Below are 25,632 nucleotides of genomic sequence, written 5' to 3'. Positions count from 1 at the left end.
CCTTTGTCATTCTGATCGTCTGTAATACATTTTCACTTCACCTTGTCCGCACTTACCTGAAACGTACAAACGTCTTATAGGGTAGATGCAGAGAGGATGATTCCCCTCCCCCGTACCCCGCCCACCCCCCACCCCCATCCCAGGCTGGTGTGTATAGAACCAGGGGACACAGTCTCAGAATGGGGGGGGGGGGGGGGGGGGGGGCAGGCCGTTTAAGACTGAGATGAGGAGGAATTTCTTCACTCAGAGGGTGGTGACCCTTTGGAATTCTCTATCCCAGAGAAGCTGCGGAAGCTCAATCACTGAGCCTGTTCAAGACAGAAATTGACAGATTTCTGGATGCTAATGGCATCAAGGGATTTGGGGATGGGAGGGTAAAGATGGCCATTGCTGGGCCCAGCATTTATTTTCCATCCCTAGTTGCCCTCGAGAACGTTGCACGGCTGCAGTCCGTGTGGCGTAGGTACACCGACCGCGCTGTTAGGGAGTGAGTTCCGCGACCCAGCGACAGTGAAGGAACAGCCCGATATGGTTCCCGGCGGAGGTGGACGATCTGTTTGAATGGCGGTGAAGGCTCGAGGGGCCGAATGGCCCACCCCTGCCGCAGCGTTCCCCGAGGAGAACTCTAATTCGAGCACTCCCGCGTGGACGATGCCGAGAGACATTGGAAGCGACGTAAAGCCAAATGCACGTTACCCTTGTGTCGCAAGCTGGAACACCGCCCCCCCCCCCCCCTTGCCCCCCCCCCCCCCCCCCCTCGCGCACCCCCACCCCACTCACCATACAGCTTCCATATTTCAGACGGATTGGAAAATTCCCACATTAAGGGACGCAAACCACCGAGAAAGATGAATGTTGCAAATGAAAGCAAATTTCATTACGTGGCGCAGACTCTAAGTGGGAACAGATACCTGTGAGTGAACGTAAGGCAGCAGTCAGACCGCCAGCATTCAGACGATGAGCAAACTTTGCCCAAGGTTTGCTGATGATATCACAGCCAGAAACCCCTCGAATGGGCAATTGCCTCGACATATCCACCGCCTGCTGTGTAATTCTGTTCAAATCGCATGCAGGTCACATCATAAAGTCGGCACTAACCACACATCCAAGTATAACCTACATATTTAAAGTCTATAAACCGATTGAGGACTGATGGATATGGGTGGCACAGTGGTTAGCGCTGCTGCCTCACCGTACTAGGGTCCCGGGTCGGATTCCGGCCTCGGGTGACTGTCTGTGTGGAGTTCGCGCGTTCTCCACGTGTCGGGGCGGGTTCCCTCCGGGTGCTCCGGTTTCCTCCCGCAGTCCAAAGATGTGCAGGTTAGGTGCACTTTTCAAGAGGGACAGGGCAGACTCAATGGGCCAAATGGCCTCCTCCTGCCCTGTAGGGATTCCATGGATTTCTGTGGAAAAACAGTCAGCGTCGGTGATCAAGAGGCTGAGATAAGGGTGACTCGAACGGGAGGCATTCATAAATCTTTCCCTCGCAGTAAGAAGTGATTTGAATCGAACTTCAAAGTGTGTTTCTTCGCAGATACTTCCAAACCACTTCAGTGGAGGTTTGGGAGAAAGATGGCAACGAAGCTAACATTTGAAAACCGTCAATCCAGTTCTGTAAAACTGTGTTTTCAGTTTGTGGGATATCTTTCTTCCTCTCTCCCTAAGTTATTTCTGGAATTTTTTTGTCCTCTATTCTCACCACCATCACCTCACTTCAGTTTTTTTTTTATGGCCTCCCTCTTCTTAAGCACTGACAGCTCAGTGGCAGCTGCCTTGCCTCTGAACTCCACGTAGCTGAGGGAGGAACAAACTAATTCTGTACAGAGTCACCACACCACCTTTTCTTAGAGTTCTCATATCACAAACATTGCTTCGGAAGAAACCAAACTGTTAAAAATATATCTACTTTCGTTAGCAAATTAAATGGGGAGGCAGTGGTATAGCGGTATTATCACTGGACTAGTAATCCAGAGACCCAAAGTCATGCTCAGGGGTCCCTAGTTCAAATCCCGACAAGGCAGATGGTGAAACTTGAATTCAATAAAAATCTGGAATTGAAAGTCTAATGACGACCATGAAACCATTGTCAATTGCCATAAAAACCCATCTGGTTCACTAATGTCCTTTAGGGAAGGAAATCTGTCGTTCTTATCCGGTCTGACCTACATGTGACTCCAGGCCCATAGTAATATGGGTGACTCTTAAATGCCCTCCTGGGATGGGTCCACAACCCATGGACGACTAAAAAAAAATACTGAAATCGACAGAACACAGATTTCCTGAAAATAAATCCGACACTCTGTTGTCAGGATTTTTGATCTGCATTTACTTTAATAGATTGCTTATATCAACATTCCTCACTCAATGTTACTACATTGACTGTCACAATATAATTGTAGCTTCTGTCCACTAGGGGCTCCATGGAGCGGCTTTCTGAAAAGTCTTGCAACTTCGTCGCCTATTGCTATTTTAGAAAATCTTACAGACATCATCTGACCATTGACGATATCCACAAGTTTGCAAGTACGGCTATAATCTGCAATGGTAAAAGTCCTGGTTATCCACTTTATCAATCGAGATTGATGTACATGACCATAATTGTACTTGATGCAATATTTTCTGGGCTATTTGATTATATTGAATGCAATCTTTGGAGTAGTAGTTATCACTCATTACTGTCCATTATATTCTACCTTGCCATCCCATTATATCCATACTTCCTGATACAAGCTCATTGAGTTACCCATAGGGGTTCATGCAGTCCCACCAATGACTACCTTTATATTCTCTCCAAGGCACTTGATAGGCAATGAATCCTAACTATTTATTATCTTCTATATGAGCTCTTCCTCGTTCTCATTACTCTTCATCAAGTCTCTCACGGGTATCTTTTAATCTCTAAATGCTCATTCTTTATGACCAATTATTTTCAACATGATTATTCTCAGCAATCCAATTTTCTCTATGAAATCACTCCTTTGCATCCATTACTTGTAAATGACGCCTTCAATTGATACAAGTTTTAATTAGCATCAGTCATCGTTTCTGAGTACTGATTAATCTGGAATACTCTCTCCTAAGATTGGGTTGAGATTAGGGCAATCAACGGAACATTTCCAGAGAGAGATTGATACACCTTTGTTAGCCAAGGGTATTTAGGTTTACAGAAACAAAATAAGCAAATGGAGTTTAAAGGCGGTAGCCATGATCTGATTGAACTGTGCAGCAGGTTTGAAGGGCTGAATGGCCTCGTCCTGTTCTTATGTTAATTTAATGGTATTGTTCAATTCCAATTCTCTTCCCACACCTAATGGTGCTCTACGGCAGACTCTTTCCATGGCTAATAGTTCTTGGAACAGGTTGTTGGTCTGTCGCCTGGGTCCTATACCTTGAGGGGCGCCACTGCACATCCAGCGTGGCTGACTAGGAGTCTCTCCCACTCTCACCGCCAGCCATTGCCATGTTTCGGAGCATTTGCAGGTTAACACTCAACCTGTTTGACCATATAATGGACGCACCTTCCTTGCCGCTGGGCCACAAGACCTATACTGTAAGTAGTAACATTTTCACTGGTAGAGTATTGTCCCATAGATGTCACAGTGGTCACCTCATAATGTCACAAAGCAGCTTCAACTGGTGTTGCTGGTGTTTGACATACAAAAATAAGGGGATTATGAGTAAAAATTCAGTTCTTGGTTTAATTGTCTATTTTCTACATCCTACCTGTCCTTTTGTAATGCACTCCAACACATTGGAGGAGGGGTGCGAGCAGCAATTTTAACTTGCCCCGCCAGGCAGAACGCTCACAGGTTTGATGGAATACCAACGTCACAGTATGGAGACTTCAGTTCGATTAAGGTCTTGACAACTCGTGTGTAACACCGTGGGATATCAATCAGTAATTATAAACCTGAGTGTTGTTGAAAAGAGGGACGTGTTGCCGAAGCCTTTTGTCTTTCACTGATCAGGACAAATGCAAGAATGCCAAATTTCAAATGATCACAACAATTTATGCTGCAGGGGAAAATGGTGCTGATTGGTTGGCGAGTCGACTCTAATTGGCTGAGGCATTGACGAAAGGACGCAATGGGGAACTATAGGCTCTCAAGCTGCCCGGTAATTCAGAAAAGGCACAAGGCTTGAACATATTCTTTTTTTGTTGCAGAGTACGGGTCCCTGCGTATGAATGCGTGCATGGCTGTCACCTCGAGCAAGCTTAAATCAGCCATGTTTTGAGCTTGACTGATTATCTCAAGTTGGTTGTTAATGCAGCCGGTGGCGCACTCAGGATTGGTCAGCAAGCGCATTCAGCTATTAGTAATCGCCTTTTTCACGCAGCGAGTGGTTAGCATCTGGAATGCACTGCCTGAGAGTGTGGTGGAGATAAGTAAAAGGGAAGTGGGCCACTACCTAAGGAGGAAAAAAAATGCCGGCAACACGAGGGTAAGGTGGGGAGCACAAAGTGAATTTCTCCTTCAGAACGCCCCACAGATTCGATAGTCCGAACAGCCTCTTTCTGTGCTGTAACCACTCTGAGAGTCCCGAATTCCATGATTCTATTAATTAAATGCTTCTGATGCTGGGTTGTAGCCTTGCTGTTAGCCTCCAGGCTATGCCACCGACTCAGAGCATTCCAAGTTGTTGATTTCAAGAAACATGCCAAAACTCCATGGGGATAAGAATCGGGGCCATCCCTTAGAAGCATCGTAAAGCTGTCCAATTTTGAGACACTGATCAAAACCGTATCTGTGGAATGGATAGGACAAGACATAAACCTTAATTGCTGCAAATGAATCAGGCAGAGATAATTGCAGTTACCACACTCCAATAGAGAAGTAAAAAGGGGAAAGAGATATATTCTGGAGGCTTAAAGTTTCAATGGAAAATGATAGCCAAAAAAAAAAAACCACCTCAGCTAATTTACGTGGTTAGAAGAGAAATTGCTGGAATATCTTTAGTTCAAAGCCAGTTGCACATGTTCTGAATAGCATTGGAATCTGCTCTCCATTTCTGTTCCTCATTTGTTGGAGGGATCTGTGTGGTCTATGCCTGCACCTCCACTTCTAAATTAGCCCATATAAAGAAATTACAGAAACCACTGGGCTATGTCGCTATGAGATGTGAAATAATGCCTTTTCACTTCAAGGTATGCCATAGTATTACACAGTATCAATTACTGTTGCAATCCAGGTTGGGGCCATTACTGTTTAAAAATAAATTATGCTGTTACTAATTACGCTCCAAGATTTTAAACAGAAACAATCTTTACGATTTAAAAAAAACGAAGCAAGCACTGCTAATCTAACATTCTAGCTTGTTAAGATTTAAAGTATATTCACTTTTCCTTTTGGATTTACCAAGTATGCCACAGCCCTCTTGAATTTAATTTATTTTCTCCTCAGTGTTCCAGCTATTCTCCAAGGTATCAAATTTCATGAGGATCCTGTCATTAGCTTTTGGCTAACAATTCCTCCAATGTTTTTCCAAAACTTCACGACTGTTGACTTTTTAGCTCACGCTTAGGCTTCACTACTTTCTCCAAGCTTGTTTTCATTATGTGGGTTACTACAGGTTTCTTCCACTAGCTCCAAGGTAGGCAAATATTCCAGCCTCCTTTCCCTCACAAACTTTATCATTCACTAAGTGGACTACAGGTGGGAGCTTGAATTCAGTTTGCAGACAGGGTTTATGAAGTCGGTATTTTCTCTGCTTAAGATGCAGGCCGGGCTAACATTTATATTGTCTTCCATCAGCTCACTGAGTTGCAACTGTCTCTGTCTGTTCCCAAACGAAACTTCTGTATTCCAGTTTCACATAATCTCAGATGACTTGGATGCAAGGAAGCTCCCTAATTCACACAGCCCACTCTATGGCAATGCGGCACACTTGAGATGTTTAAAATAGAAATGTGTACTATCAGTTACCTTCAAAATCAAACATTTTAATGATGTCAGGGTAATTTGTCTCAGTCTTATTGATTCTGCCAAGAGACTCCCATGTTTACAGATATTTAGTATGTTTTCATCTGAGAACTACACAAATAACATAAATCTTTTAACCAAATAATTGTAGACCATCTGGCTATATCACAAGCCTCGAGATGGGTTCTTCTTCATTTTCGGTTCTCTGCTTGAAGGCAGGTCCAACCCCTCGTGTCACAGACGTCAGCACAGGTAGAGCAAGCAGGCAGGTCCCAAATGCACCCAACTGGCACCAGGTTGAAACCCCATGTTGCTGACACCAATCTGATCCACTCCCGCCAACCAAGCAAACCAACATCGCCCCCCCCCCCCCCCCCCCCACCTCTCCTTTCCAGGCGTTTGATTGTTGTGGCACCATATACTTTCACATTCATGTTGCAGTGCAGAGCTATGAATTGTTAAGGTAGAGACTCCAATGTGTTTCTATCACATGGCTAACCAGGAGTCTCTCCCACTCTTACCATCTGACATTGGCCGATGTTGGAGGAGTTACAGGTTGACAGGCAACCTGTTTGGCCAAGTTATGAACACACCTTCCTTGGCCATCAGGTCCTTGGGTGGGTCTCGAGCTTGGAGTTCCTGGCACAGACGCTGGGATGCTATTCCACAAGACTCCCGAGGGGTACTGATTCACTAAAGGTCGGTTAGCAAGACCATAAAATATTAAAACGCAGTTCTGGGGTTAACTGTGAGAGGAATGGTGTTCAAAAGGGCTTGCACAGAACTTTAGTTTGATCATACGTTTGAGCACTGGTTACCAATAGAAAGGATATAGAGAAGGTGGAGGAAATTCAAGAAAAAACAGTTGCAAGGATGGGTTCAGAACTGAGAGGTTATGCATAATAGGAAAGGCTGAGCAGATTAGAACTCTTCTCTGTTGGAAACAGAAGATTGAGGGATGACCCAGCTGAGGAGTTCCAAATTAGAAAGGAATTTGATTAGTGGCTGTTACTGACAAGTTGTTTTGATTCCTGAAGAATCCATAACTCGGGATCATAGTTATAAGATAGTAATTAATCCAACAAGATATTACAAGATGGCAGCACGGTAGCCTTGTTGCTTCACAGCGCCAGGTACCTGGGTTCGAATCCCGCTTGGGTCACTGTCTGTGCGGAGTCTGTACGTCCTCCCCAGTGTCTGCATGGGTTTCCTCCGGGTGCTCCGGTTTCCTCCCTGAAGCCCCGAAAGACGTGCTGTTAGGTGAATTGGACATTCTGAATTCTCCCTCTGTGTACCCGAACAGGCGCCGGAGCGTGGCGACTGGGGGCTTTTCACAGTAACTTCATTGCAGTTTTAATGTAAGGCTACTTGTGACAATAATAAAGATTATTATTATTATTCAAGAGAAACATCTTTATCCGGAGGCTGGTGGTAATTTGAAACTCTACCAAATAGAGTGGAATAGCATTTAAGGGCAAATTGGATGAGTGCATGAGGGAGGTAGGTATAAAAAGTAACGATGGAAGATTGATATGAAGTTGGGTGGGAGGTGGCACGACTAGTCTACGAACACCGGCAGGGGTCTGTTGGGCTGAGTGTTCTCTTCCTGTGCTGTAGGTGACAGTAGAATAAAGAGTGTCTCCATTTGTAATTCTGCGTAAGACATGGTAACAATGAAAGGGGGAGAAAGAGATTGGGGAATGAAAGACTATTGAGGGAGCGGCCGGCGAGAGAGACTAAAAAAGAGATGGGAGGAGGGTTGATTGATTTCTCCTTGAGATTGCAGCCTCCAAGTTGATACAGTTTTGACATCTAAGTGAATGTAATTCCACAGCCCTGACCAAATGAAGCCTTTCATATTCCGATCACTGGGGGAAGTAGTTCTCCCAGAAGATGCTGTGCAGAACGCAAGTTAAACAGGGTACCCGGAGGCAAGCAACTCTTCTTCCCATTGCCAAGACTCATTGCCAGCATATGGTAAAGTTATGGGTTGTATGCAGGACTTAAAATTAAGTAGTTCCAAATGAGTGAAAAAGCAAAATCGCATTAAATTGAATGTTATTTGAATTGAACAGATGCAGTTACAAAGCAATGTGTGCATTCTACAAAAAAATAAATGTGATATTAGTTGTGTTAAGCATAAGCATCAATCCCCAGTATCAAAGAACTGCCAAGTGTTTATGTCCCAAGGTTATACAGATTCAGCATTTTAATTTGCAATGCCTTTTTGATGGATGACGATGGAGTCAAGAGGTTGGAACAAGCTTCAGAAACTGTGTACCATAACCGCCGGCTCCCTATAGTTTTTACTATTTTAATGCAGAGCTGAAAATGCGACAAGCCAATATTGTTGGCAGAGACAAGATTGGAACTTTGCAGGTTCATGGATGGGAGTGTCTCCGTTGGTCCCATCTGCTCATGTGAGTCCCCAATTAAGCATTGGAAAGGGAGGCTGCACTTACAGTTTTTTTTAAGTGAAGCGGAGCTTGAAATCCATCTCAAACTGAAATTAAAGTCATCTGCTAAATTACCCAGTAAACACGGTTTTAAGAATTCAATATTAGGTGAGCCAGAGTCAATAAGGAACACTTCTGTTTCCTGATGTCCAAGGGAGCTGTTTAGCACTGGGCTAAATCGCTGGCTTTGAAAACAGACCAAGCAGGCCAGCAGCACGGTTCGATTCCCGTAACAGCCTCCCCGAACAGGCGCCGGAATGTGGCGACTAGGGGCTTTTCACAGTAACTTCATTTGAAGTCTACTCGTGACAATAAGCGATTTTCATTTCATTTCATGGACTTGCAGTGAATACCTTAAGGGAAGGCTAGACAAGCATGTGACACAGGAGAGAATAGAGAGTTACATTGCTAAATTGACTGCTGCCTCAAAGCGCCAGGGACCCAGGTTGGATTCCGGCCTTGGGTGACTGTGTGGAGTTTGCACGTTCTCCCCATTTCTGCGTTGGTTTCCTCCGGGTGCTCCGGTTTCCTCCAACAGTCCAAATATGTGCAGGTTAGGTGGATTGGCCGTGCTAAATTGCCCTTAGTGTCCAAAGATGTGCAGGTTTGGTGAGTTGGCCATGCAATAGTTGCTCCTTAGTGTTCAAAGGCGCACAGGTTAAGTGGATTGACCATGCTAAAATTGCCCCTTAGTGTCCAAAGATGATGTGGAGATGCCGGCGTTGGACTGGGGTGAGCACAGTAAGAAGTCTTACAACACCAGGTTAAAGTCCAACAGGTTTGTTTCAAACACTAGCTTTCGGAACACTGCTCCTTCCTCAGGTCGGACCTCAGGACCTGAGGAAGGAGCAGTGCTCCGAAAGCTAGTGATGAAACAAACATGTTGGACTTTAACCTGGTGCTGTACGACTTCTTATTGTGTCCAAAGATGTGCAGGGTTGGTGGGGTTATGGGGATAGGGTGGGGGAGTGGGCCTAGGTAGGCTGCAGTTTCAGAGGGTCGGTGCAGACTCGATGGGCCAAATGGCCTCCTTATGCACTGTAGGAATTCTATGATTCTATGGATTTAGAGGAGGACAGACTGGAGGAAGTTTGAGTGGAGTTGAATGACCTGTTTCTGAGCTTACATCCTCAATAATCCTATATATCAATCTGAATGTAAGGGGCATTAACGCACACACATACATCAATACGCAATAGTGCAGAGTGACCAATGTTGACCACAATAGGGTTCTGCATGCATAGAATTCAGGAAGTCCTGTCATTCCGAAGTTGACTGTGGGGCGATACGGGAAACAGTGGTAAGATCACCCCAATAATCCCAAGGCCCAAACGAATGCTCTGGGAACACTGGTTCAAATCCCACCACAGCAGCTGGTGGAATTTAAAATCAGTTAATAAATGTGGAATTATAAAGCGAGTCTTGGTGTTGTTGACCCCGAAACTCTAATCGATTGTGGTTAAAAAAAAACCCACCTGGTTCACTAATACGGCAAGAAATCTGCCATCCTTAGCTGGTCTGATCTGCATGTGACTAGACTGCAGAAGTTTGGTTGGGTCTTACCCGTCCTATGTCATGGCCTGGGAAACCATTCAATTCAAGGGCAATTAGGGTTGGGGCAATGGTGGCCTTGCCAATGACACCTGAAGGAATAAAGGACAAAAAATGGACGATTTATTTTCTTGATTCATGGGATGATAGAATTTACAGTGCAGAAGGAGTCCATTTGAACCATCGAATTTGCACCGGCCCTTGGAAAGAGCACCCTACTTAAGCCCACGCCCCCACCCTATCCCCGTATCCCAATAATCCCACCTAACCTTTTTGGACACAGGGGCATTTTGATCATGGCCAATCCACCTAACCTGCACATTTTTGGACCGTGAGAGGAAACTGGAGCCCCCGGAGGAAACCCACGCAGACACGGGGGGGAGAACGTGCAGACTTCGCGCACAGACAGTGACCCAAACCGGGAAATCGAACCTGGGCCCCTGGAGCTGTGAAGCAACAGTGCCAACCATTGTGCCCAGTGAGCATCACATCCAAATTGTTGGGGGTCTGGAACAACATGTAGGCCAGACCGGGTCAGAACAACAGATTTTTTTGGCATTAGTGAAGCATTAGTGATTGGTTTTTTTTGTCACACAATTGGCAATGATTTCATGGTTATCATTAGACTTTCAATTCCTTTCTCTTTATCTTTTAAATTCAAATCTCACCGTCTGTCCTGGTGGAAATTGAATGCGGGTCACCAGGGCACTATTGTGAGCCTACTAGCCCAATCGTGAGCCTACTAGCCCAGTCGTGAGCCTACAAGCCCAGTGGCAATACAATACCTCTCGACCTCCCTCAATGACCAACTCTTCTCTCTTTGCTTGTTGCTAGGATACTGATCCCGACCCCAACTTTTGTTCGGATATTGGGCAAGAATGCCAAGCAATCTTTTTAATCTATAAAACTGTGAGGAAAGGACGTTTCACCCGAAGAGTGATGATTCTGACCAATGGGAACCTTTTATGTTAAAATCAACTTTAATTTAAACACAGAAGTAGCCACATTAATGTCACAGAAATAGCCTGACATTTAACTGTTAAAACAACTGGGCAGCACGGCGGTACAGTGGTTAGCACCGCTACCTCACAGTGTCAGAGACCCGGGTTCAATTCCGACCTCGGGGGACTGTCTATGTGGAGTTTGCATGTGGAGTCTATGCTCCGGTTTCCTCCCACAGTCCAAAGGTGTGCAGGTCGGTGGATTGGCCGTGATAAATTGCCCCTGTGCCCAAAGGTTAGGTGGGACGCGGGGATAGGGCGGGGGAAGTAGGCCATAGGTAGGGTGCGCTTTTGGAGAGTTGATGCAGACTCAATGGGCCAAATGGCCTCCTTCTGCACTGTAGGGATTCTATTCTATTCTATAAGTTCTTAAATAAAAGGAAAAACTTGAACTCACCATCTGCACCTGCTACTAATTCCAATTAAGCACCCCCAATACAGTTCAAATGCTACTTATAAATAAAGTTAACAAAACAGATTACTTGCTTATCTATGTAGCTACTTTTCACCTGAGATAGGAGCTGCGCTCCAAACGCTAGTGATTCGAAATAGACCTGTTGGACTTTAACCTGGTGTTGTAATGTATTGTACTGTGCCCACCCCAGTCCAATGCCGACATCTCCACATCACGGATACTTTTAAAGAGTGACCTTTTAAGAAACACATCCAGTACACTTCTGTTTTGTCACACTCAACAAACTGCTGTTCAACCTAAAGTCTGATAAAAGATTGCAAAGCTACAGACAGACCTGGCTCCTCCCATTACATACATAATCCATATCACACTAAATTCCACGACCTGCTTAAATAGGACTAAACTCAATCCCTCATAAATTATCTACACTCCAGGGAACCACCCAAAATATAAACAATGTTCCATTAGCCTTTTATCTGTTACCAAGTAAGTGGCTGGAATGAATGATTCTCTCACTTTTATGACACCTTAATTGCAGCTTCAGCAGAGTTACTGTCCATACGTATTTTAATCCAGGCTTTCATAATATCATTACTGCCACAAAATATGAAATGTAATATTTAACAACTTGTGCTTGTTATCACATTCATCGCATTGTCAATCTATTGAACATTCAGTAAAGAACCAGTAGGTTGAGTCAGGTGTGGAGAATTTACAAATGGCCCATTTTTCAAATTCTGACTCAGCCAATGAGAATCTGGTGATTGGTGTGCCATTGCACTCAAGCGTGAGTGTCTGTTTCTTTTTGGAACTCTTCTATTCATGGTTCATCGTTATATCAGGATTTGAATATTTATAGGTTTTGTGCAGATTTACAGGACGCTTTCTCAATACTCGGGGGCTGAAAGGGTTAACTCTATTGGAGGTTCGGGAACCCAGCCCCGACTGACCTTTGATTTTGGCTGTCTGAGTGGGTGAGGCTTTACCCTTCTCACTTAGGCCGCAGGCCCCTCAGGGATCTGGCGATTCGTCATCAAACCACCTGACAAATCAGGCTCGCTGTCAGTCAACCCAGAGGTGGGAACAGCCTTGTATGTACGAGGCCAACCATCTCTGAGGTCAGGCTGAAGGGGGCAGCAAACTGTTGAAAACTTTGAAGGATTAACTGCAAAATGGCATTGAAAAAATAGGCCTTATTTCCTTCTCGCATGGCATGGTCCCTTTGAAGCTCTTCGAGCTTCAGCCTAAGTTCGCACAAGACATCAACTAGCTCCTCGTCCCCCCCCCCCCCCCCCCCCCCCCCCGCCTCCGGTGCCCTGCCATAATTGGGCAGCAAATCCCCAATTAATATAACCGGTTATCAAACCCCCATGCTCCATCGCGCTCCTGTATTCATGCCACATAAAGTAGGGTTCCACAGACAGGACTCTATTCAAAGAGCACACTGCTCCACGTTTGCACCTAAGTACGACCATAAATCAGCACTCGGCTGGTCATAATCCCCTCAAAGTTATTGCTTTTATTTATTAGGTGACAAAGAAGAAAGTTAAGAGATTGGAACTTTAGTAGCCAAGTATGCTTTCCCCGTGTGCACAGGATGACTGTTCAGTTGTTGGAAGTTTATTTGTGGTAAATCTATGACCAAACTGTTAACCCTTTTGAGAGCTGGACAATCAGTTGGGCGGCCGCGCTAAGCTTTAATATATTGGAGTCCTTCAGCACCAACTCTTGTGGTATTTGACGCCGGTTGACCCGAAGTGTAACCTGATCCCCTTGTAAATCCCCGAGTTAATGGCATGCATTAAAACCCTGATAGCTAATGGGTCCCCCGCTGAATCACAGCGTTGACAGGTTCAGAACCTCCAGTCTAGATCTTCAGTTTTATTGCTGTAACGATACTTGCCTTGCACCGACGGGTTTCAATGATGTCATGAGCTGAGCGGGTAACGCGAGTACCTGGCTGAAATCCAGCCCAGGAGAAACGCGTGAGAGTCGGGTGGGGAGTGGAGGGGGGGGGGGGGGGGGGGGGGAGGTGGTGAAGAGGGAGGGGGTCAGTGGTGGGGCAAATGAGCGGCATGACACTAGTTACCTGGGGAGATTGGACAAATTGATATCAGTTCTCCCGAGAGCAGAGACGGTTGAGGGGAGTGTCAATAGAAGCATTTCTATTAGCATGGAAGATGGGCAGCACGGTAGCACAAGCGGATAGCACTGTGACTTCACAGCGCCCGGGTCCCAGGTTCGATTCCCCACTGGGTCTCTATCTGTGCGGAGTCTGCACGTTCTCCCCGTGTCTGCGTGGGTTTCCTTCGGGTGCTCCGGTTTCCTCCCACAGTACAAAGATGTGCAGGTTAGGTGGATTGGCCATGATAAATTGCCCTTAGTGTCCAAAAAGGTTGGGAGGGGTTATTGGGGATAGGATAGAAGTGAGGGTTTAAGTGAGTCGGTGCAGGTCGATGGGCCGAATGGCCTCCTTCTGCACCGTATGTGCTATGACTTGTGAGAGAGCAGATGAGAAGCAGTTGTTGACAAAGGCAGGAGGAGGGTCTGTAATCGGAGGAAACAGGTTTTGGATCATTGGCTAAAGAACCAGGGGTGAGATGAAGACAATTTATTTTACCCAACAAGGTGCCAATGAGCTGCAATGGGTGGAGGGAGCAGATTCAAAGGCAACTTTCAAAGAGAGTTAGATGTACACTTGAGGAGGGGGAGACTGTACAGCTACAGGGAAAGCAGAAGAGTGGGATTCAATGGATAGCACATTCAACGAGCTGGCACAGCGGTGAGGGGCTGAGTGGCCTCCATCAGTGCAGAAGGATTATATAGTTTCAAATATTGAATTTAAGCTCAAAGGTAATATCCACATCCTCCCCATGTATGAGGGAACACACATTAACGATACGTTTTACTCTCCAATACATCCAATTATCATAAACCAATCTCCCAAAGCCTGTCCACCATCCAGACAGCGCAAGTCAGGAGTAGCGACGCTCTGAAAGCTAGTGGCCTGGATTCTCCGCCACCGTGATTTTCCTATATGCCGGCACCCGGGGGTTTCCCGACGGGGTGGGGCTGCCCCACAATGGGAAACCCCATTGACCGCCCGGCGTAACGGAGAATCCAGCCAGCCGGTCGGGGCAGAAATGTGGCGCGGCGGGCGGAGAATCCCGACAAGTGATTCCAAACAAACATACTGGACTTTAACCTGGTGTTGTAAGACTTCTTACTGTGCCCACCCCAGTCCAACGCCGGCATCTCCACATCACAGGGGTGTAGGTTAGGTTAAGGTTATAATAATAATGATTTATTAGTGTCACAAGTAGGCTTACATTAACGCTGCAATGAAGTTACTGTGAAAAGCTCCTAGTCGCCACATTGCGGCGCCTGTTCGGGTACACAGAGGGAGAATTCAGAATGTCCAATTCACCCAACAAGCACGTCTTTCGGGACTTGTGGGAGGAAACCGGAGTACCCGGAGGAAACCCACGCAGACACGGGGAGAACGTGCCGACTCCGCACAGACAGCGACCCAAGCCGGGAATCAAACCAGAGTCCCTTGCGCTGTGAAGCAACAGTTAACCACTGTGCTACCGTGCCGCCTGATAGGGTGAGGGCCTGGGCATTATGCTCTTTCCGAGGGTCAGGTCAAATGGCCTGCACATGGATTCGATAGACTATCCCTCAATTTTCCAAACGTAAGGATCCAGCCCAAGGTTTTCCACAATTAATTTGTGCCGGTTTGTGAGTCAGCAACAGGCGGGAATTACTTGGGAAGCATCACGACAAAGAACACACGGGTTAGGTTTTGGAGAATATTCGAGCCGTACCCAGGGTTGCTATAATGTGAGAAGCTCCAGCAAAAACTGCGGCAGAAGTCTGGGAACCCAAATAGTTTTTAAAAGGAACTGGGGATGTGTTGGACGCAGGAGAATTAAAAGGGTCTGGAAAAATGGTAGCATATTGGTGCATAATTCTTCCATGGAATCCGCACAGAGCCAATGGGCTGAACGGTCTTCACTACTACACAGCTCTAAGATGCTATGCTTTCTTCTCCATTATTTCCCTGGGGCAGTCACAGCGACCAGTTAGTATGCGGGAGAGTTGAATTGTCTGCTCATGTTCTCTCTTCTGACCTTTGAAGACAGATGTAGGCCGCAGATTCTCCCCACCCCTCATCACCACACAACCCACAAACATTGGTTGCAAACTCGCCACCTTTAAAGAAATGCTGCCCCACAGTAATACTGCACTGCCGGCAGCTTAAACAGGCAGAGAGAAGGACTTCCGTCCCTCAGTAGGTGCAGGTCCTGCACCTCAAGAGCTATGGACAATGGATTGGCTGGCATCTCTCGCGCTCCACCGTCAAGCCAGAATGCACCGAGGTCCATGAGGAGAACAATGGACCCCGGAGGATCCGGACACAGGTATGTCCGGGAGTTTGGGGCAGGGAATGATCAAATACATGAGTGGGGGGGTCAAAGGGTAGGGGGATACAGTGAGGTGGGTGGGTTTTGTAGTCCAGGAGGGAAGTGGGGGTATCATCTTCGGAGGTGGGGGGTCTGGGCTTCCTCCAATGCCCACACGGCTGTCCATAATAAAAGTTTCCCCCTTCCTTCCCATCTTTCCACCTCAGATGTTGAAAAGATGGACTCCGCTCTCTCGCCCCCTTGCCCATGACAACATTGTTCTATGTCTGTGAAATCTAAATCACCCAAACCGAGGGAGAAATCAAAAGAGCAGCCCCAAAGAAGGGATACTGCCTTAAACAAAAGCAAATGCCAAAGGAAACTCAGACCAAAATGTTATTAAAGGAGTTGACAACAAGCCCCAGACCCTGTGGTGCCCATCGAGCACGGTAAGACCGACAGATTTACAGCGTCCACTGAATTATATCCGGGTCAACTGGCTTGTTGCAAACTCAATTGCCCGTCAATATTTATGTTTTGAATGACAGGCAATGATGTGGGCACCCACTCGCCTTCGGTAAATGGGAAGGCGATGTGTTGAGGTTGGGTTGGTGACACACCAGATTTTACACATATGCAAGACGGCACATCAGAAGGATCCTGACTGATCGAACTCCACATTACCCAGCTCGGTCACATATCCAATAATACCATAGGTTGACAAAAATCCATCAATCTCAGCTTCAAAATTAAGAATTGATGCGGCATAAATCTCCATCTGTGGTGGAGAGTTACACACATCTACCCTTTGTTGGTAGAAACTGTTTCCTAATTCCACTCTTGGAAATTCAGACTCTAGTTGTTCGATTGAGCTACCTGGGCCTAGACTTTCATTATGGAGCAGCAAATCCTCGGAAAAGGCTAATGAATGGCAGGACCTACATATGAGGAGCGATTGAGTCGGTTCGGATTGTATTCGCTGGAATTCAGAAAAATGAAGGGGGAATGACAGAAACCTACACATTCTAATGGGACTATACACGATAGATGCAGGAAGGTGGTTCCTGAAGGTGGGCAAGTCCAGAACCAGGGGTCACAGCCTGAGGGTACGGTAGACTATTTAGGACTGAGATTTTTTAAAAATAAATTTAGACCATCCAATTTTTTTTTCCAATTAAGCGGCAATATAGCATGGCCAATTCACCACCCCTTATAGGGATGAGACCTGCGCGGAAACGGGGAGAATTTGCAAACTCCACATGGACAGTGACCCAGGGCCGGGATCCAACCTGGGTCCTCGGCGCCGTGAGACAGCACTGCAAACCACTGCGCCACCCATATTTAGGACTGAGATGAGGATAAATTTCTTCACCCAGAGAGTGGTCAGAGTGTGGAATTCGCTACCACAGAAAGCAGTTGAGGTCAAAACACTAAGTTTTCAAGAAGCAGTTCGATAAAGCACTTGGGATGAAGGGGATCAAATGATATTGCGGGGGGTGGGAAGGAGGCGGGATCAGGCTATTGAGTTGGATGATCAGCCATGACCGTAATGAATGGCGTAGCAGGCTCGAAGGGCCGAATGGCCTCCTCCTGCCCCTAATTTCTATGTTTCCATAATTGAGTCATTTCCATCTACCTCCTCGGTCCAGCAAGGAACCTAGCCGAAATCTGAACGCGCCGCCCCCTCCCTCCTTAAATAAACCAGCGAAAAAAAAGTGCCCAAAGTTCCCAGGCGCAAGTTACCTCTCTGTCCTCTTCACTAAGACGTTGGGGAGGAAACAGGAAACTCACACAGAAGAAAGTGGGGAAACAGAAAAATGCTTTTCTGAAACACAAACTCAGTTTTCCCTTTTGTCGATTTAATATTTTGGCAAATTTGATCCAGACATGTCTGCTGAGCGATTAACCTCAGTTAGAGAGAGAGAGAGGCGATGCAGACAGAATTTCAGAGGCTCATCCTCATAAGCAACACTTAAAAGTGAGTTGTGTCTGTCGGGGTTGGAAAAACGTTCGGGTGATGCACAAAAATTTGAAAGCAAAGGGAAAAATAACATCATAATAATGAAATTTTAGAAATATTAGGGGGAAGGTTTCAAAAGTCACCGACATTTTGGTAGGAATCCAAATGGTTTGTTACAACAAGCAATCAAAGACTCCTCTTTGCAATTTGTAACACAAGTCACAAGAATGACAATAAAATTGTGGTAATCTTTGTGTTGTTAAATTCAGGATGGTTGGTGCAGTGTTCACAAAGACCACAAAATAGCTTTAAATTGAACAAAGCTATAAATCTCTTAACAGTACATAATTGGATTCGGCACTTACTCCTATATAATACATGGTTGATAATAAACATATAATCGACACTCATCGACGTCTAATCTCTACACTATTACATTAACTATGATCTGCTCTCACTCACACTATCTTTTCTTTGATCTGTTCTCCTCAACCTCTCACCCACAAGGCTTAGTATCAATGTCTTATATAATTGTACACCTAGCTCCCTCTAGTGGTTGATTTAGACATTACATTAACCCTTGCAGTCCTTTCACATCTATGATAATGTCACAAAAACGTGGTTTTCAAAATGGAGCCTGCAGAACTAAGGAAGGAAGTCAAAGCTTCCATATGTTCTGTCATTCTGGGATCAGGGATATAATTGACCATCAGCGTATTCTCCCAAAATTCCATAGATCCGCAAGTTTGCTTACTGGCTTACTTCCTCTCATCAGGTATGTAACAACTGACAGGACCCAAGACCAGTAACACAGGGTTTCGTAGGTGGACAATCATTCCCGTTAGCGAGTGGTCAACAAAGAAGACATATTTCCTCAACGGTGGCTTTGAACCACTTTGAGATGTCCCATGGCACTGAGTGGTGTTATATTAATACTAGTTGTCTCCGTTATTTCTGTTGCTCAGTCCCGCTTATAAAAGAATTAAAGCAGTGGCTGCCTGTGGGTAACAGAGAAAGGAATAGAAGACTTGCATTTATATAGCACCTTTCACCAGACACTCCAATTCAGCCTTTGCAGTACATACAAACATACGAAATAGGAACAGGAGTGGGCCACCTAGCCCCACGAGCTTGCTCCGCCGTTCAATACGATCATGGCTTTTTAATCTTCTATCCATGTCAATACATTACCCCCCCGGCACCATGAGCTTTTGTTTGACGCAATAACCTTTTATGTGGCACCTTATCAAGTGCCTTCTGGAAACCTACGTACGGTACATCCACCGGTTCCCCTTTATCCACAGCACATGTGGCTCCTTCAAAGAACTCCAAGAAATTGGTTCAATGTGATTTCCCTTTCACAAAACCATGTTGACTCTGCCGGATTGTTTGAATTTTTCCAAGTGCCCTGCTATAACATACTTAACAATGGTTTCTAACATTTTCCCTCTGACAGATGTTAGGTTAACAGGCCTGTATTTTCCTGCTTTTTTTCTCCCACCATTTTTGAATAATGGAGTTAAGCACCTTTGAAGTGTAGGAAATGTGATAACCAAATTGCACACAGCAAGGTCCCATAAACAGCAATTAGACAGTGACCAGTTAACCTGTTTGCTATTTATGCTGACTGACAGATAAATATTGTCAAGAATATTTTTGCATAACTTCCTTGATAGTCTCAAAGTGGCACCAAAGATCTTGGGGCAGCACAGTAGCATTGTGGATAGCACAATTGCTTCACAGCTCCAGGGTCCCAGGTTCGATTCCGGCTTCGGTCACTGTCTGTGCGGAGTCTGCACATCCTCCCACTGTCTACGTGGGTTTCCTCCGGGTGCTCCGGTTTCCTCCCACAGTCCAAAGATGTGCAGGTTAGATGGATTGGACATGATAAATTGCCCTTAGTGTCCAAAATTGCCCTTAATGTTGGGTGGGGTTACTGGGTTATGGGGATAGGGTGGAGGTGTTGACCTTGGGTAGAGTGCTCTTTCCAGGAGCCGGTGCAGACTCGATGGGCTGAGTAAATGTAAATTCTATGATAATCTTTTATATACTAAAAGCACTAATAATCTTTATTGTCACAAGTAGGCTTACATTAACACTGCAATGAAGTTACTGCGAAAAGCCCCTAGTCGCCACATTCCGGCACCTGTTCGGGTACACAGAGGGAGAATTCAAAATGTCCAAATTACCTAACAGTTCATCTTTTGGGACTTGTGGGAGGAAACCGGAGCACCCGGAGGAAACCCACGCCGACACGAGGACAATGTGCAGACTCCGCATAGAGGGCTACCCAAGCCGGGGATTGCACCTGGGAACCTGGCGTTGTGAAGCAACAGTGTTAACCACTGTGCTATCATGCAGCCGTAGAAAACTTAGAAAACAGTGGCAGGATCGGACAGAGTCAACAAGGATTTATGAAGGGAGAAATCATGCTTGACAAATCTACTGGAATTCTTTGAGGGTGTAACTAGTAGAGTTGACGAGGGGGGGCTAGTGGATGTGGTATATTTGGACTTTCAGGCAGCTTTTGACCAAAGTCCCGCATGTGATAATGGGGGGACAATTAAAGCAGATGGGATTAGGGGTGGTGTATTGAGATGGATAGAAAACTGGTTGGCAGACAGGAAACAAAGAGTAGGAATTAATGGTCTTTTTGAAATGGGGGGCAGGCAGTGACTAGTGGGGTACCGTAGGGATCGGTGCTGGGACCCCAAATATTCACGAGATATATTAATTAATTTTTAAAAAAAATTTAATTTACTCAATTCCTTTTTTCCAATTATTGGGCAATTTAGCATGGCCAATTCATATACCCTGCACATCTTTGGGTTATGGGGGTGAGACCCACGGAGACAGGGAGAGAACTTGTCTACGCAAGGACAGTGACCTTGGCTTCCTTGGCTTGAGGTCCTTGGCTTGAGATCCTTGGCTTGAGATCCTTGGCTTGAGATCTCAGCTGAAGACACTCCCTTGGTGCTGTACTGCTAGCGATGTCAGCTAGCGAGTGAGACTTGAACATAAAACCTTCTGCATCAGAGACAAGTCTGTGACTATATGAAACACAACGGTGATTCACATGTCTTTTGGAAATTGAAATAGGAATGTGTTCATATAGAATGCAAGAGCAAGAAGGTTATACTGAACATATACAAGATAGGGGCTGGTTTAGCTCACTCGGCTAAATCGCTGGCTTTGAAAGCAGACCAAGGCAGGCCAGCAGCCCGGTTCAATTCCCGTACCAGCCTCCCCGAACAGGTGCTGGAATGTGGCGACTAGGGGCTTTTCACAGTAACTTCATTTGAAGCCGACTTGTGACAGTAAGCAATTTCCATTTCATTTCATTTTCACGAGTTATACCTCAGCTGGAATATTGTGTACAGTTCTGGACGTCGCACCATAGAGAGGGTGTGAACACATTAGAGAGAGTGCAGAAGAGATTTATAAGAATGGTTCCAGGGATGAGAAACTTCCGTTATGAGGATAGATTGGAGAGGTGGGGACCGTTCTCCTTGGAGAGGAGAAGGCCGAGAGGAGATTTGATAGAACTGTTCAAAAGAATAAGGGTGGGTGGGTGGAGGGGCAGAAAAGATAGAGAGAAAATGTTCCCACTCATAAAAGGGTGAAGAACAAGAGGGCACAGATTCAAGGTGATCTGCAAAAGAAGCAACTTTGATGTGAAATAAAACTTCTTCACACAGCGACTGTTTGGGGTCTAGCAGTGTGGGGGAGGCAGGTTCAATCGAGGCGGTGGAGAGTGTGTTGGCTGACTATTTGACTGGAAACAATGTGCAGGGGTGCGGGGGAAAGGCAGGGGAATGGCCAATAGGTCACGGTGCTCATTTGGAGAGGCGGTGCAGACACCATGGGCCGAATAACCTCCTCCTGACCTCCTTCTGCTCCGTAACAATTCCGCGATTTAAAGGGAAACATCTGAAAACATTTGAGTTCATAATTTTAGCACTCAGCAAACTGAAGGGGTTGACCACGCCCCTTCGAAGCTCATGAACCCAATGACTGCTCGAAAATAGATAGATGCAAAAGACTGAGAGATGATTTGATTGAAGTTAAAAGGATTCGACATTGTCGGTAATCAAGAATGTGGGGACACATAGAATCATAGAATTTCCAGGAGGCCATTCAGCCCATCGAGTCTGCACCGGCCCTTGGAAAGAGCACCCTACCCAAGCCCACACCATCACTCTGTCCCCGTAATCCAGCAACCTCACCCAAACCTTTTGGTCACTCGGGGCAATTTATCACGGCCGATCCATCTAACCTGCACATCTTTGGACTTTGGGAGGAAACCGGTGCACCCGGAGGAAACCCACGCACACACGGGGAGAACGTGCAGACTCCCCACATCCAAGCCGGGAATCGAACCTGGGACCCGGAAGCTGTGAAGCGACTGTGCTAACCGCTGTGCTACCGTGCTGCCCCCAAATGGAGATGAGGTGAGCAAAATAAGCTGAGGCATAGATGAGCCCTAATCTAATTGAGCGAAGGATTGGGACTGAGGCCGGTAATTGCCTCTTCCTGTTCCCGTAACTTTGCATGGATTGTGTTTCCAGTCTTAACTGAAATCAGGAGATGTGGTCATGATGCCAATATGTTCTTCCTTACCCAGCTCAGGAAAGGCATCCGAACAAGAGGAGGGCAAAGAAAGAGCTTCAAAGACATCCTGCAGGCTTACCTCAAGAAACGCCAGAGAGACGTTAACATCTGGCAGATCCATATTCAGAAGAGAGCTGCTCAGAGGAATGTCCTGATTGGAGGGACACGATTCTTCGAGGACACCTGACGGCAAGAGGAGGCCCAGAAAAGGAACCTGAGAAATGAGTACCAGCGATCTAGAGTCCTAGGACCGATCCCACCTCCCGGAAACACCTGCCAAGTGTGCGGTCGAAGATGCGGCTTTCGAATCAAGCTCATCAGCCACGCAAGGACCCATGACCAGGAACATGAAGTTAGTGGACAATCATACTCGTTAGCGAGTGATCGCCGAAGAAGAAGAAGATATTTTCATCAGCTTGTCCAGAAGGAAGGAAGTAAAATGAGAAGAAAAGAGGGATTAATCCCGGACATGTTGGGCTGGATTCTCCGATTGGGAGATTATGTGCTGACACCGGCTTGGGAAGTGGCGCTTTAGGACCGAAAAAACGGCGCTAAACCTCCACCGATCCTCGGTCTGTTGGGGGGCTAGCAGGCACTCAGCGCAGAGCCCCCGGCTCGAGCTGTGGATACAGCCAGAGAATTGCCCGGTCCGTGGCCGGGCATGAGCACGGCGGCGTCCTGCAGCAACCGTGCCGTGCAACATGGCACTGCCTGCGCGCAGACCCGGCCTCCAAATAGTGCCCCCCTTTGGCCAGGCTCGCCACCCCCAGACCACCCCTCCCCCACCCCACCAGTGCCCCCAGCCCCCGCCAAAGCCCCCTCTGCCCGCGGATTGGCTCCCCCCGCCCCGACTGTGGCGGCGCCGGACTCAGTCCACAGCCGCCTCGCTGGGTTCCCGAAAAAAGTAGCCTGAGTGACCCACGGCGTCAGGAACTCGGCCTATCGGGGGGGGGGGGGCGAAGCATCGGGGGAGGAGCTCAGATGACATCTTGAGGCCCTCCTGACGGAGTGTGGCACACTCTGCGAGTATGCCGTTTTGGAGGGGGCGGAGCATTGCGAAACTGATGCCACCCCCGATTTCCGCGGCAACAGGGATTCTCCGGCCGATCGCGATTTCACCGTCGGAGAGCAGAGAATCCTGCCCGTGGTTCGGGATGTTTGTGCCGTGCTGATTAAAGACCCAATCGCTCATACCCGATTGTGTAAAAGCATCGTCCTCTCCTTTATCGAACGACACACATGGGATCATTTGTACAAAGGCAGAACGTTTCAAGACAACAGAGCTTGCTAACTACGGGCTGCCATGCCGCTCCAGGTTACAAATGTATCTTTCTTCAAGAAAGGTACATTTGTAACCTGGAGCGGCATGGCGACACGTAGTTAGCACTGCTGCCTCACAGCGCTAGGGACCCAGGTTCGATTTTGGCCTTGGGTGACTGTGTGAAGTTTGCACGGACCAGAGCAGCCAGGTATCGGTGACCATCTTGAATTGGACACAAAGTGGTTGGGGTTCTCTTTCAGAGGGTCGGTGTAGACCTGATGGGCCGAATGGCCTCCTTCTGCACTGTAGGGATTCTATGATCTATAGAATCATAGAATTTCCAGTGGAGAAGGAGGCCATTCGGCCCATCGAGTCTGCACCGGCTCTTGGAAAGAGCACCCTACCTAAGCCCACACCTCCACCCTATTCCCGTAACCCAGCAACCCCACCTAAGCTAAGGGCAATTTAGCATGGTCAATCCACCTAACCTGCACATCTTTGGACTGTGGGAGGAAACCGGAGCATCCGTAGGAAACCCACGCAGACACGGGGAGAACGTGCAGACTCCGCACAGTGACCCGAGCGGAAATTGAATGTGGGACCCTGGCGCTGTGAACCCATAGTGCTAACCACTGTGCTAACGCGCTGCCCTCACTGTGCTACCGTGCTGCCTATGCTGTCTACGTTTTATTCCCCTGCCTTTTTCCCCACACCCCTGCACATTGTTTCTATCCCGGTGACCATCTAATGTAAGTTCCCAGCCCCCCTTAGCCACCAGGGAAGGGGCAGTGGCTGAGATTGTCACCTTTGACAGGAGGCAGGAGGGTCGGAGGTCAGGGCTTCATGCCTGTCTTTACCATTGCTGCAAGTTCATTGGCTCAATGTCCAATAATGCCTCACACCATCACGTAAGACATTAGTGGAGGAATCATAGAATTTACAGTACAGAGGTCATTCAGCCCATCGAGCCTACAAGCAGGACAATTAAATGGCATTTCCCAAAGTTTTTTAAAAATTGTGTCCATACCCTACTCTCTCATTCCTTCAACCAGTGAAGCACTATTCTTACAGGCTAAAGGCCTCTAAACCTTTTTTTTCTCTAAACTTTCCTTTTAAATTTAAAGTACCCAATTATTTCTTTCCAATTAAGGGGCAATTTAGCACCTAATGTTTAGGCTGCGGGAGTGAAACCCACGCAGACACGGGGAGAATGTGCAAACTCCACATGAACAGTGACCCAGGGCCAGGATCGAACCTGGGTCCTCGGTGCCGTGAGGCTGCAGTGCTAACCACTGCACCGTCCTGTCGCGCCAAAGGCCTCTAAGCCTAAGATAACTTCATTGAAATCTCTTGACAGTTGTAGCTTTGCCCCGATCTGTTAAAACCTTGTGGTACGCTGTAGCCAATTTCCTTGCCACTGCTCACAATTTCACCGATGTCGTCACGCTGCCTGCCCTCTCAAGCAAGGAGAGACGTGCGAACGTGACGGGAGTTAAAGAGGCAGAGGCCTAACTTGATTCTCCCCTGTTCTATTCAACTTTGACAAAACTGCTGTTTTATTGGCCTTAGTCTTCGGTTTGTTGATCAAGCATGAAACCTCTGGCACCTCCTGCTGGCCAGGAAACAAGCCTTTCACAGTCAGCAAGTGTTAAAAGAAATAGCAGCGGGCAAAAGTAGTGGGAGGAGGTCAAATAGAAAGTAGGGAAACGGAGACACTATGGGAGAAGTGAAAAGGTGGCATTCCATTTTAAGATTCTGTGCTTATCTGAGGATCTTGATTGACTTACAACCTGCTCTCCAGTATCCAGTGCGTATCCCGATGTAATAGATCACACATACTTTATTCAGTTGTCAGGAGCTACCACCGCTCCCGCCCCACCCCCAAACTTGTTTTAAGGATGGAAATCAACCTCAAACGACTACATGAGGACAGGAGGCAAAAGCTGAGTGATGATTCCCCAGCGAGTTAAAATGAATAACTCATAAAGTGGGGCAAACGTCTCGACACGAGCGTTTGGTGAGAGCATTGAATAAAGAGCTAACCTCTCAT

At 46.8% G+C, this 25,632-nt stretch overlaps 1 long non-coding RNA gene across 1 annotated transcript in view; it reads right to left on the bottom strand.

Annotated features, from left to right (window-relative positions):
- Positions 1-3,648: 3,648 nt before the first annotated feature.
- Positions 3,649-25,632, bottom strand: part of LOC119957162 — a 39,840-nt gene continuing 17,856 nt past the window's right edge. Inside the window, exon 6 of the long non-coding RNA XR_005458761.1 lies at positions 3,649-4,746. This is a non-coding gene — a long non-coding RNA (uncharacterized LOC119957162). The remainder of the gene's footprint in view (positions 4,747-25,632) is intronic.

The sequence above is a fragment of the Scyliorhinus canicula genome, chromosome 25 (genome assembly GCF_902713615.1).
Source record: "Scyliorhinus canicula chromosome 25, sScyCan1.1, whole genome shotgun sequence".
NCBI lineage: Eukaryota > Metazoa > Chordata > Chondrichthyes > Carcharhiniformes > Scyliorhinidae > Scyliorhinus > Scyliorhinus canicula.
Note: the sequence above shows the minus strand (reverse complement) of the source record. Positions and strands in the feature narration are given on the sequence as shown.